This window comes from Delphinus delphis, chromosome 5, assembly GCF_949987515.2.
Source record: "Delphinus delphis chromosome 5, mDelDel1.2, whole genome shotgun sequence".
Lineage (NCBI taxonomy): Eukaryota > Metazoa > Chordata > Mammalia > Artiodactyla > Delphinidae > Delphinus > Delphinus delphis.
The window spans coordinates 34,921,205-34,932,427 of record NC_082687.1 but is presented as its reverse complement, the minus strand read 5'-3'; positions in this window follow the sequence as shown (position 1 = coordinate 34,932,427).

Sequence of the window (11,223 nt, the reverse complement as noted above, 5' to 3'; positions counted from 1 at the left end):
CCTAAACATGATTTTATAGATTTTTCTAGGTTCGGCATTGCACTTGCTTCTTGGCTCCATATTATGTTACTATTTTTTTTTTTTTAAATGAACATGACAGTGTAGATACTGAAATGGAAACTGGGAGCCAAAACAAAGTTTGTATTCAATTGGAAGAACCGAAAGGCTGACATTCAAATATTAATGGATCCTCTACTCACTTTTTTATTGTAATATTTATTTAAAAAATATGTTACTGTCAGATTAAGCAATATCAATTAAACAGTATCAGTTTAATTTCCATCACACATAATATTCATAAGTGCTTTAATTTTAATTGCCTCCTAATGACTTTATACTTGAACATATCCTTCAAAATTAATGCTATTCAAATATTTATCTCCACTCATCCTTCCTCTTCATAAAAAAATTTAAGAGGAGGAGAGATTGTAAAACTCTGTTAGGTATCATTACATAAAATTAATAAAAGTATTTTGATTTCTAAGTTGCTGTTACAGTCTAGATATCCACATTTGATTTTTCTCAAGCTAAACTTCACTTTACTTTAATCGCTCCAAGTGGCATAGTTATTTTAACATGTAACTAGAAGATATTTACATAATTATTTTTTCCCCTCCTAAAACCTGATAAGGTGAAAGGTTTTATCTAAGGTTTTTTGGTTTCACACTTAGGGAATTTACTTTCTAAAAAGAAGAAAATAATTATCAGATCCTTTGGAAATGTATGCAGTGAAATTTTGTCTGGTCATTTTTTGAGAGATCAGGAAAAATGCTGTCAGCCATAACACTAAATTTAGAAGTGCAATGTCATGCCAAAGGGTATTTTAGCAAGGCTGATGCTACACTTGAGAATTTGTCAGGTACATAAATAATATATCATAGCACATTTGGCTGTGGGCAAAGTAGATACAGAATTTATTCTTTACCTTAACAACAAGAAATACCACACATTTAAAAATGTATTAGGGTAAGTTTCTCCATTTTGTTCTTCCATTTATCTTTATGCTGCTTATTAAGGAAGTACCAAAGCTTCTTTTAAATTGTCATATCTTAGCTAACACCATGAAATTTTATCCAACACGTGAGCTTTGTGTTCAGACAGCTAATGGGAAAATTAATAATTTAATCTGGACACTTGGACAGCAAAAACTTGCTGGTTAAACCAGCTGCTGGCTGGTGAAATAAAGATATTTTCCAATTCGCTATCCTTAAATACTCACTCAACTCTATCTCATTCACCTGTTGCTGCTCTTCCAGAGCCTCTGGTGAAGACAGTGGCAAATGTGCAAGGATAATTGATGCACGATCATGTCTGTGGTAAAAATACATCCACTGAGGAAAGACATTCTATTAAAATGTTGGAGTTCAGAAGTACCTTGGAAAAACAATTCTGACCAGGTTTGCATGAAAAGGCATATACTCTTAGACATGTTAAGTCAGATCACAATAGTCAACTAATCTAGGGCCCTTTTCATTACACCATGGTACTTTTTGCCCTAAAATAGGTTATTTATGATAATTTGTGAGATTTGTATTTGTTTGTTTACATCTAGACTTTTGTGTTCTGATACTAATGATTGAAAAGAGAAGTTGCTTCTCACAAATCCACAGATTTTAGTTTTTGAAAAGGGATTACTTTTTAAGGGGAGACATTTTGTTCCCCTTAACACCCAGAAAGAGCCCTAGATTTGAGGTCTCAGTCACCACCCCCATTAAGGCACTCCCTGACGACGTACCCACAGCCTTTCAAGTAACACAACCTTTAAAGTAACTTTTCACGATTAACGTGACAATTCACATTTATTGAGCATTTTACACTCTTTAAACAGTTTAACATCCCATGACTGTTTTCATCCTTATTTCACAGATAAACTGAGTAAATTGCCACAAATCATACCAGCAAGTAAAGACAGGAGTCAGAAATTGAAACCCAGGAAGGCCAACTTCTGAGCCCAAGCTTTTAACAGTTACTCTACTCCTTGTCTCCTACTCCAGAATTGGTGGTATCAAAGGCCATGTTCTTACTACGTTTGATTAATATCTTTTATGTTTTAACATCTCTCATAATGCAGAAAAGAGTTTTCTATATATTTACTTCATAACTATGACAACATAATTTTAAATAAACAAACTACTTCTTTTATAATTTTACGGAATTTAGGCAGATAAATTAATTGTAATCTTACATTTATAACACATTATAATCATTGGTCAATGTAGGGCTCTATTTTTTGCTCAATTAATTTAAAATTTTATGATTATAGTCTGCAAAACTGTCATTCAAGAACTAAAGTGCTACCAGTAATTTATACTAACCAGGATATGCTTCCTCCCACTGACCCCTTCCCCTCCCTACTGCCAATTCTATTTCAAAAGTAATATCTATCCTTAATTTCATGTTCATATGTCCCTTAATTTTTAAAAAGGACTTTATCATATATGTAATAAAATATTTTTAAAATCTTTACTTATTTTTGAACTTTAAATAGCATTATATTGTATATAATTGTTCAGTAATGGATATAGTTATAGTTCATTAATTTTTACTTCTGTAAAATAGTTAATTCTAAATATAATAAAATTTATTTACCCATTCTCCTATTGATGGATATTTTAATTATTTCCAGGTTTTGCTTTTAAATAAAATAGTATATATATATATATATATATATATATATATATATATATATACTATTTTTAACAAAATAGTATATATAGTATATATATATTCTTACATATCTTCTAGCACACATATGTCTTCTTAGGCATAAATCTAAGAGAGATAATGCTGGATTGCAAATATTAAAATTTATAAGATAATGTCAACTTATTTTTCAAAGTGGTTGTACCAATTTACACTCGTACTAATAATATGTAAGCAATAGCACTGATTTATTTTTCTTCAACATTTTTTTATTGTCAAACTTCTTAATTTATGAAAATCAAAATGGTAGCTCATTGTGGTCTTGATTTGAATTTTGCTAATTTCTAAGAAGTTGAAAACCTTACATTTTAATTGGCTCTATGTGTTTACTTTTAGGATTAATGCTCCTACACTCCCATTCTCCTGCTAAGCTGACTTTTTTTCTTATTCATTTGTAGGAATTCAATATATAGTCTATAATAATTATCCTGTGTTGACTATTTGTGTTGCAAAATTGTTGTAATAGTGATTATTGTTTTACCTTTTATAACAATTTTTTGATAAACAGCTGTTAGTTTGTACATATTCTAATTTGTCATTACTTCTATGTTTAACAATGTTTATAACTTATATAAGTTTGGTTATATATTCTTTAATTTTTTATATTCTTTAATTTTTATAAATTTTGTTTTTCATAGTTGTCTTTAATCCATCTAGAGTTAACTTCTGTGTAGCTATGACAGAAAGACACAATTTTATTTTTTCCCTTCACTGTTAATTATTTTTCCCAGCTTTTTTTTTTTCAATAGTTTCATCTTTCTTCACTGATCTGTCATGGTACCTATGACAATATTAACATTCCTTGTATATGTGGATCTGTTTGGGGCTTTCTAGTATCTTCCACTGGTAATTTGTCTTTCTGCTGGTTCTACATTTACTTTAATTAGTACTATAGTTTTACAATAAGTCTTGTTATGTGGTAGGAAGTCCCTTTTTCATTTTCCCCTGCTCTTTAGCTCTACTCTGGCACCTCTGAAATATTTACTCTTCCATATAAATTCTTTTAAAAACCATGAGAAATCCCATGAAAAATACTATTGAAATTTTAATTGGAGTTATGAATTGGAATTTATGAATTATTAGGGATATTTAACATCTCTATATATCAATTTTCCTAGTCTTGAACATGGCCACCTCCACTTTTTAAAGTCTTCTGTAATCTTTTAAAGTAAAATTTTATCCTTTACTTTGTTAAGATCTTGCAACTATTTTAAGTGTAGTCTTTGATACTTTGTAGTTTTGTTGCTACATAAATGTGTTACTTAAAATTATATGTTGTATTTTTTCCCTGTTGTATAAATATGTAATTGACCTTTGTATATTGATTTTATATCTGGTCATCTTGCTGACCTATATTTTAATGTATAATGATTTTTGAAGGTTTTATAGCTATATATATAATTAAGGGATGTTATATAATAAATTATTTGTCTTCACAATAAGATAGTCTTCTGTATTTTCCTCTTTTTATCTGTTAATCTTGTGAAAGACATTTATAGATTTTCTAAAATTTAACTAACCTTGTATTCTAGGTATATTATATTATGTTATGTTAGGTTATACGAGTCTAGGTTTATTATCTTTTTTCCCTCCACATTCCTGGTTTCAGATTGCTGTTATTTTGTTAAGCTTTTTACCAATAATTTTTATGAGCAAAATGGGTTTGTAAATTTCCTTTTTAGTTCTCACCTCATTGAATACATAGAGAAGTATTCCTAGTTTGTTCTCTAGACAGTTTACATAAGATTAGGATAATCTGTTCCTTGAAAGGTTAGTAAAACCATCTTATAAAGTAATTTGATCCTGGTCTTTTGCTTGTAGAAAGATTTTAATTATTGCTTCAAGTTCATTAATAATTATAGCACTATTCAGGTTTCCTATTTATTGTTGTCAATTTTTGATATCATATTTTTCTGTAAATTTATTCATTTTATCTAAGTTTTCAAATTTATTTGCCTAGTTATTGATTATATTCTAACATTATCTTTTTAATCTTTTACATCTGTATGTCCTCCTTTTAACCATAATCTTATTCATTTTTACCTTTGGTACAGAGTTTAGCTAAGCTACCCCATGGTCTGCATTCTGTGTGGCTAAGTGGTCTGCAGGGTCCTTAAACTGACCAGCCCCTCATGCAAATGAAGCACACTCCTTGGATAGCAAAGAAAGGTCACAAGCAAATGGAAGTTCCTGATGTGACTCCCCAACAACCCTTGTGATCAACAGTCTCCCTGTCTCCCAGGGTCTGTTTACCTTATGCACCCCTTAGATATGACCCCTTGGGGCTTACCAAAACTGCTCTTTTGGTTTGAATTAACCAAACCCTAATAAACGCATGTACCCCAGGTCCGGAATCTGTCTGCACCCTGCTTGACCTCCCCGTATGGCCCTTCCAGGGATGCTTGAATTTCCTCCAAGACTTGTGAGTAACAAACTTCTGTTTCAACTTTTCTTGTGGTCTGTTGTTGAACCCTGGCTCCCCACCCAGCACAGTGTGCTCCATTTAACAGGTGTTGAGTTAAAGTCCTAACTCCTTCTCAATATTTTTCCTTCCTAGTCTCACAGAGATTTAATTTTTTAAATAAATACATTTCTCTTTTGTTAAACCTCTCTAATGTATTCTGGTTTTCTATTTTATTGATTTCACATAATATATTTATGATTTCCTTCCTTCAAATTCCTCTGGATTTATTCTATCACTTTTCTCCCCTAACTTAAATTGGACAGTTTATTAATTTTTAGTCTTTTTTTATTTAAGTATTTAAGTCTATAATTTTCCTTTGTATTGCAACTTTCACTGCACTCCCAAAATTTATAATATATTCTTATTCTTTCAGTTATAAGTATGTTTTACTATTTGTTATAATATTTTCTTTAACACGTGGGTTATTTAGAAGTATATTTTATAATTTTGAAATGTTCGGGAATTTTGAAATTTTATCATTTTTTAATATGTTCAAACAAAATTGCTTTGCGGTCAAGGTATGTGGTCATTTTGAAGTCCACTTTCTGATATTTATTGAGACTACCCTATGTTCCCCTATTTTATCAATTTTGGTCAATTTTAATAAATACTTAAGAAGAATGCATATCTATAATAATGGTATGCAGAATTTAAAATATGCTATTAGACCAATTTTTTGCACATTTTCTGTCCCCATTTAATTGATTCATTTTTTATTTTTATTGAGGTGTATTTTATATACAACATTATATAAGTTTCAGGTGTACAACATAGTGATTCACAATTTTTAAAGTGTATTCCATTTATAGTTATTATAAAATATTGGCTACATTCCCTGTGTTGTATCCTTGTAGCTTATTTATTTTATACATAGTAGTTTGTACCTCTTAATCCCCTACCCTTATCTTTCCCCTCCCCCTTCCTTCTCCCCAGTGATAACCACTAGTTTGTTCTCCATATCTGTGAGTCTGTTTCTTTTTTGTTATATTCACTAGTTTGTTTTATTTTTTAGATTCCACATTAAGTGATATTATACAGTATTTGCCTTCCTCTGTCTGACTTATTTCACTTAGCATAATACCCTCCAAATCTATCCATGTTTTGCAAATGACATAATTTCATTCTTCTTTTATGGCTTAGTAGTATTCCATTGTATATGTACATCATATTTTCATTATCCATTCATCTGTTGATGGACACTTGGGTTACTTCTATATGTTGGCAATTGTAAATAGTGCTGCTATGAACATTGTGGTGCATTTTCAAATTACTGTTTTCATTTTGGGGGGATATATATCCAGGAGTGTAATTGCTGGGTCATTTGGTAGTTCTAGTTTTAGTTTTTTTTGGGAAACCTCCATGCTGTTTTCAAAAGTGGTGTACAGAGGTTACCTCTTCTCCACATTATTGACATCACTTGTTATGTGTGGTCTTTTTAATGATAGTTGTTCTGACAGGTGTGAGGTGATATCTCACTGTGTGTTTGACTTGCATTTCCCTGATGATTAGTGAACTTGAGCACCTTTTTATATGTTTACTGGCCATCTGTATGTCTTCTTTGGAAAAATGTCTATTCAGGTTCTCTGTCCATTTTTTAATTGAGTAATTTGTTTTTTGATGTTAAGTTTTATGAGTTCTTTGTATATTTAGGATATTAACTCCTCATTGGGTATATTTTTGCAAATATCTTCTTCTATTCAGTGAGTGGTCTTTTCGTTTTGATGAAGGATTCCCTTGCTGTGCAAAAGCATTTTAGTTTGGTGTAGTCCCATTTATTTATTTTTGCTTTTTTTGTCCTTGCCTGAGGAGAAGATACAAAAAAATATTGCTAAGACTGATGTCGAGCTTACTGCATTTATTTTCTTCTAGGAGTTTTATATGATTTCAGGACTTACATTTAAGTTTTTAATCCATTTGGAATTTTTTTTATGGTGTGAGAAAGTAGTACAGTTTGATTTTTTTGGCATGTAGCTGTCCAGTTTTCCCAACGCCATTTATTGAAGAGGCTGTCTTTTCCCCATTGTATACTCTTGTCTCCTTTGTTGTAGATAAATCAACCACATAAGTGTGGGTTTATTCCTGAGTTCTCTTTACTATTCCGTTGTTCTACGTGTCTGTGTTTGTGCCAGTACTATACTATTTAATTATTGTAGCTTCGCAGCACAGTTTGAAACCAAGGAATGTGATAATCCCAGCTTTGTTTTTCTTTCCCTAGATTGTTTTGACTAATCAGATTCTTTTGTGTTTCCAAACAAATTTTAAATTATTTTTTCCCGTTCTGTGAAAAATGCCATTGGTATTTTGATTGAGATTGTATTGAATCTGTAGATTGCCTTGGATAGTACGGTTTTTAATAAAAAATTCTTCAATTACAAGTCTTTTACTTCCTTGGTTAGCTTTATTTCTAGATATTTCTATTCTTTTTGATGCAACTCAAAATGGAATTTTTTTCCCTACTTTCTCTTTCTGATAGTTAATTGTTAATTGTATAGAAACTTCACAGAATTCTGTATGTTAATTTTGTATCCTGCAACTTTACTAAATTCATTTATTAGTATAATAGTTTTTTGATGGCATTAGGACTTTCTGTATCATGTCATCTGCAGACAGTGACAATTTTACTTCTTTTCTAATTTGGATGCCTTTTATTTGTCTTGTCTAATTGTTATAGCTAGGACTTCCAGTACTATGTTGAATAACAGTGGTGAGAGTGGACATCCTTGTCTTGTTCCTCATTTCAGAGCAAAAATGTTTAGCTTTTCACCACTGCGTATGTTGTTGGCTATAGGATTGTCATATATGGCCATTATTATGTTGAGGTATGTTCCCTCTATATGCACTTTATTGGGAGTTTTTATCAGTAAACAAATGTTGAATTTTGTCAAAAGCTTTTCCCACACCTATTGAGATGGTTATATGATTTTTATTCTTCAGTTTGTTGATGTGATGCATCACATTGATTGATTTGCATATATTAAACCATCCTTGCATCTCTGGGATAAATCCCACTTGATCATGGTGTATGATCCTTTAAATATAATGTTGGATTCAGTTTGCTAATATTTTGTTGAGGATTTTTACATATATGTTAATCGGTAATATTGACCTATAATATTATTTTTTTTCAGGCGTCTTTGTCTGATTTTGGTATCAGGATGATGTTGGTCTCATAAAATGTCTTTGGACATTTTATTCCTTCCTCTTCAATTTTTCGGAATAGTTTGAGAAGGATAGGATAAATATTTGGAAGAATTCACCTGTGAAGTCATCTGGTTCTGCACTCTTGCATTTTGGAATTTTTTAATGACTAATTCAATTTCATTATTGGTAATTGGTCTGTTCATATTTTCTATTTCTTCAGTCTTGTGAGATATATATTTCTAAGAATTTGTACATTTCCTCTAGGTTGTCCATTTTTATTGGTGTATAATTGTTCATAGTAATATCTTATGATCCTTTGTATTTCTGTGTTGTTATAACTTCTCTTTCATTTCTGATTTTACTTATTTGGGCTTTCTCTCTGTTTTTCTTGATAAGTATGGCTAAAGGTTAATCAATTTTCTTACCTTTGCAAAGAACCAGCTCTTAGTTTCATCAATCTTTTCTATATTTTTTAGTCACTATTTCATTTATTTCTGCTCTGATGTTTATTATACTTCCCTTCTACTAACTTTGGGTTTTGTTTGCTCTTCTTTTTCTAGTTTCTTTAGGTGTAAGGTTAGATTGTTTGTTTGAGATTTTTCTTGTTTCCTGATGTAGGCTTTTATCACTATATACTTCCCTCTTAGAACTGCTTTTGCTGTGTTCCATAGATTTTGGATCATGGTGTTGCTATTTCTGTTTGTCTCCAGGTATTTTTAAAAAATTCTTTTGATTTCTTCATTGACCCAGATGTTTAGCTTCCATGTATTTGTGTTTTTTGCAGTTTTTTTCCTTGTAGTTGATTCTAGTCTTATACCATGTGGTCAGAAAAGATGCTTGATAAAATTTCAATATTCTTAAATTTATTGAGATTGTTTTGTGGCTTAGCATGTGATGTATTGTGGAGAATGTTTCATATGTACTTGAGAAGAATCTGTATTCTGCTGCTTTTAAATGAAATGTTATATATATATTAAGGCCTAATGTAGCATTTAAGGCCAGTGTTTTCTTACTGACTTTCTGTCTGGATAATATGTCCTGGATCATCTGGATGATGATATGTGGATGATATAAGTGGGGTGTTAAAGTCCCCTATTATTATTGTTACTGTCAATTTCTTCCATTAAGTTTGTTAATATTTTCCTTTGAATTTAGGTGCACCTATGTTGGGTGCATAGATATTACAATTGTTGTAACTTTTTATTGGATTGATCACTTTATCATTATGTAATATCCTTCTTTGTCTCTTGTGACAGTTTTGTTTTAAAGTCCATTTTGTCTTATATAAATATTGTTACTGTGGCTTTCTTTTAATTTCCATTTGCATGAAATACTTTTTTCCCTCCCCTCACTTTTAATCTGTGTGTGTCTTTAGATAAGAATTCTCTTATAGGCAAGATATAGATGGGTCTTGTCTTTATCATTCATCTACTACTTGTTTTTTGATTGGAGCATTCAAGACTATTACATTTAAAGTGATTATTAATAGATATGTACTTACTGTCATTTTGTTAATTGTTTTCAGATCACTTTTTTAGTTCTTTTTTTTCCCCTCCCCTTTTTTTTTGTTTTTTGTTCTCTTCCCTTGTGATTTGATGACTATGTGGTTTTATGTTGGGATTCTTTTCTTTGTGTGTGTGTGTGTATCTATTATAGGTTTTTGATTTGTGGTTGTGGTTACCGTGAGGTTCATATATAACAATATATTTATACTTGTATTAATATAATTATTTTAAGTTGATGATCTCTTAAGTTTGAATATATTCTAACAACCCTACATTTTTACTCACTTCCCTGACATTTAATATTTTTGATATCATATTTTACATATTTTTGTTTTGTGTACCTCTTAACTACTTATTGTGAATATAGATGATTTTTACTACTTTTGCTTTTTAATCTTCCCTTTATCTTTATGAGTGCTTGACAACCAACTTTCTGTATATTTATCCTTACCAATGAGATTTTTTTCTTTTGTACTTTTCATATTTCTAGTTGTGGTCTTTTATTTTTCCCTTAGAAAAGTTTCTTTAACATTTCTTATAAGGCTGGGTTGGTGGTGCTGAACTCTTTTACCTTTTACTTGTCTGTAAAATTATCTCTCCTTCAAATCTGAATGATACCTTTGTGGGTAGAATATTCTTGGTTGTCTCGGTTGTAAGTTTTTTCCTCTCATCACTTTGAATATACTGTGCCACTCCCTTCTGGCCTGCAGTTTCTGCTGAGAAGTCAGCTGATAGTATTATGGTAGCTCTGTTGTACATAACCGTTGATTTTCTCTTGCTGCTTTTAAGATTCTCTCTTTATGTTTAATTTTTACTTTTTAATTACAATGTGTCTTTGTGTGGACCTCTTTGTGTTCAACTTGTTTGGAACTCTGTGCTTCCTGGACTTGGATGTCTGTCTCCTTTCCCAATTTTTAGGGAAATTTTCAGCTACTTTTTCTTCAAATAAGTTCACTGCCCCTCTGTCTTCTCCTTCTGGGACCTCTATAATGTAAATGTTAGTAAGCTTGATATTGTCTAAGAGCTCTCTTAAACTATAATAATTTTTTAAAGTTATTTTTTTCTTTTTCATGTCCAGCCTGGGTGATTTCCACTACTCTGTCTTCTGGTTCACTGATCCATTCCTCTCTACCATCTAATCTACTGTTGATTCTGTCTAGTGTATATTTTATTTTAATTATTGTTTTCTTCAGCTTTTTTTGGTACTTCTTTATATTTTCTAACTCTTTGTTAAAATTCTCCCTGTGAATTCTTCTTTCATGTTCAATTATGATCATTATCTTGAACTCTTTATCAGGATGATTCCTTATCTCCACTTCATTTAGTTCTTTTTCTGAGGTTTTGCCTTGTTCCTTGGTTTGTAATATATTCCTTTGTCTCCTCATTTTGCCTAATTCTCTGTTTTTATTT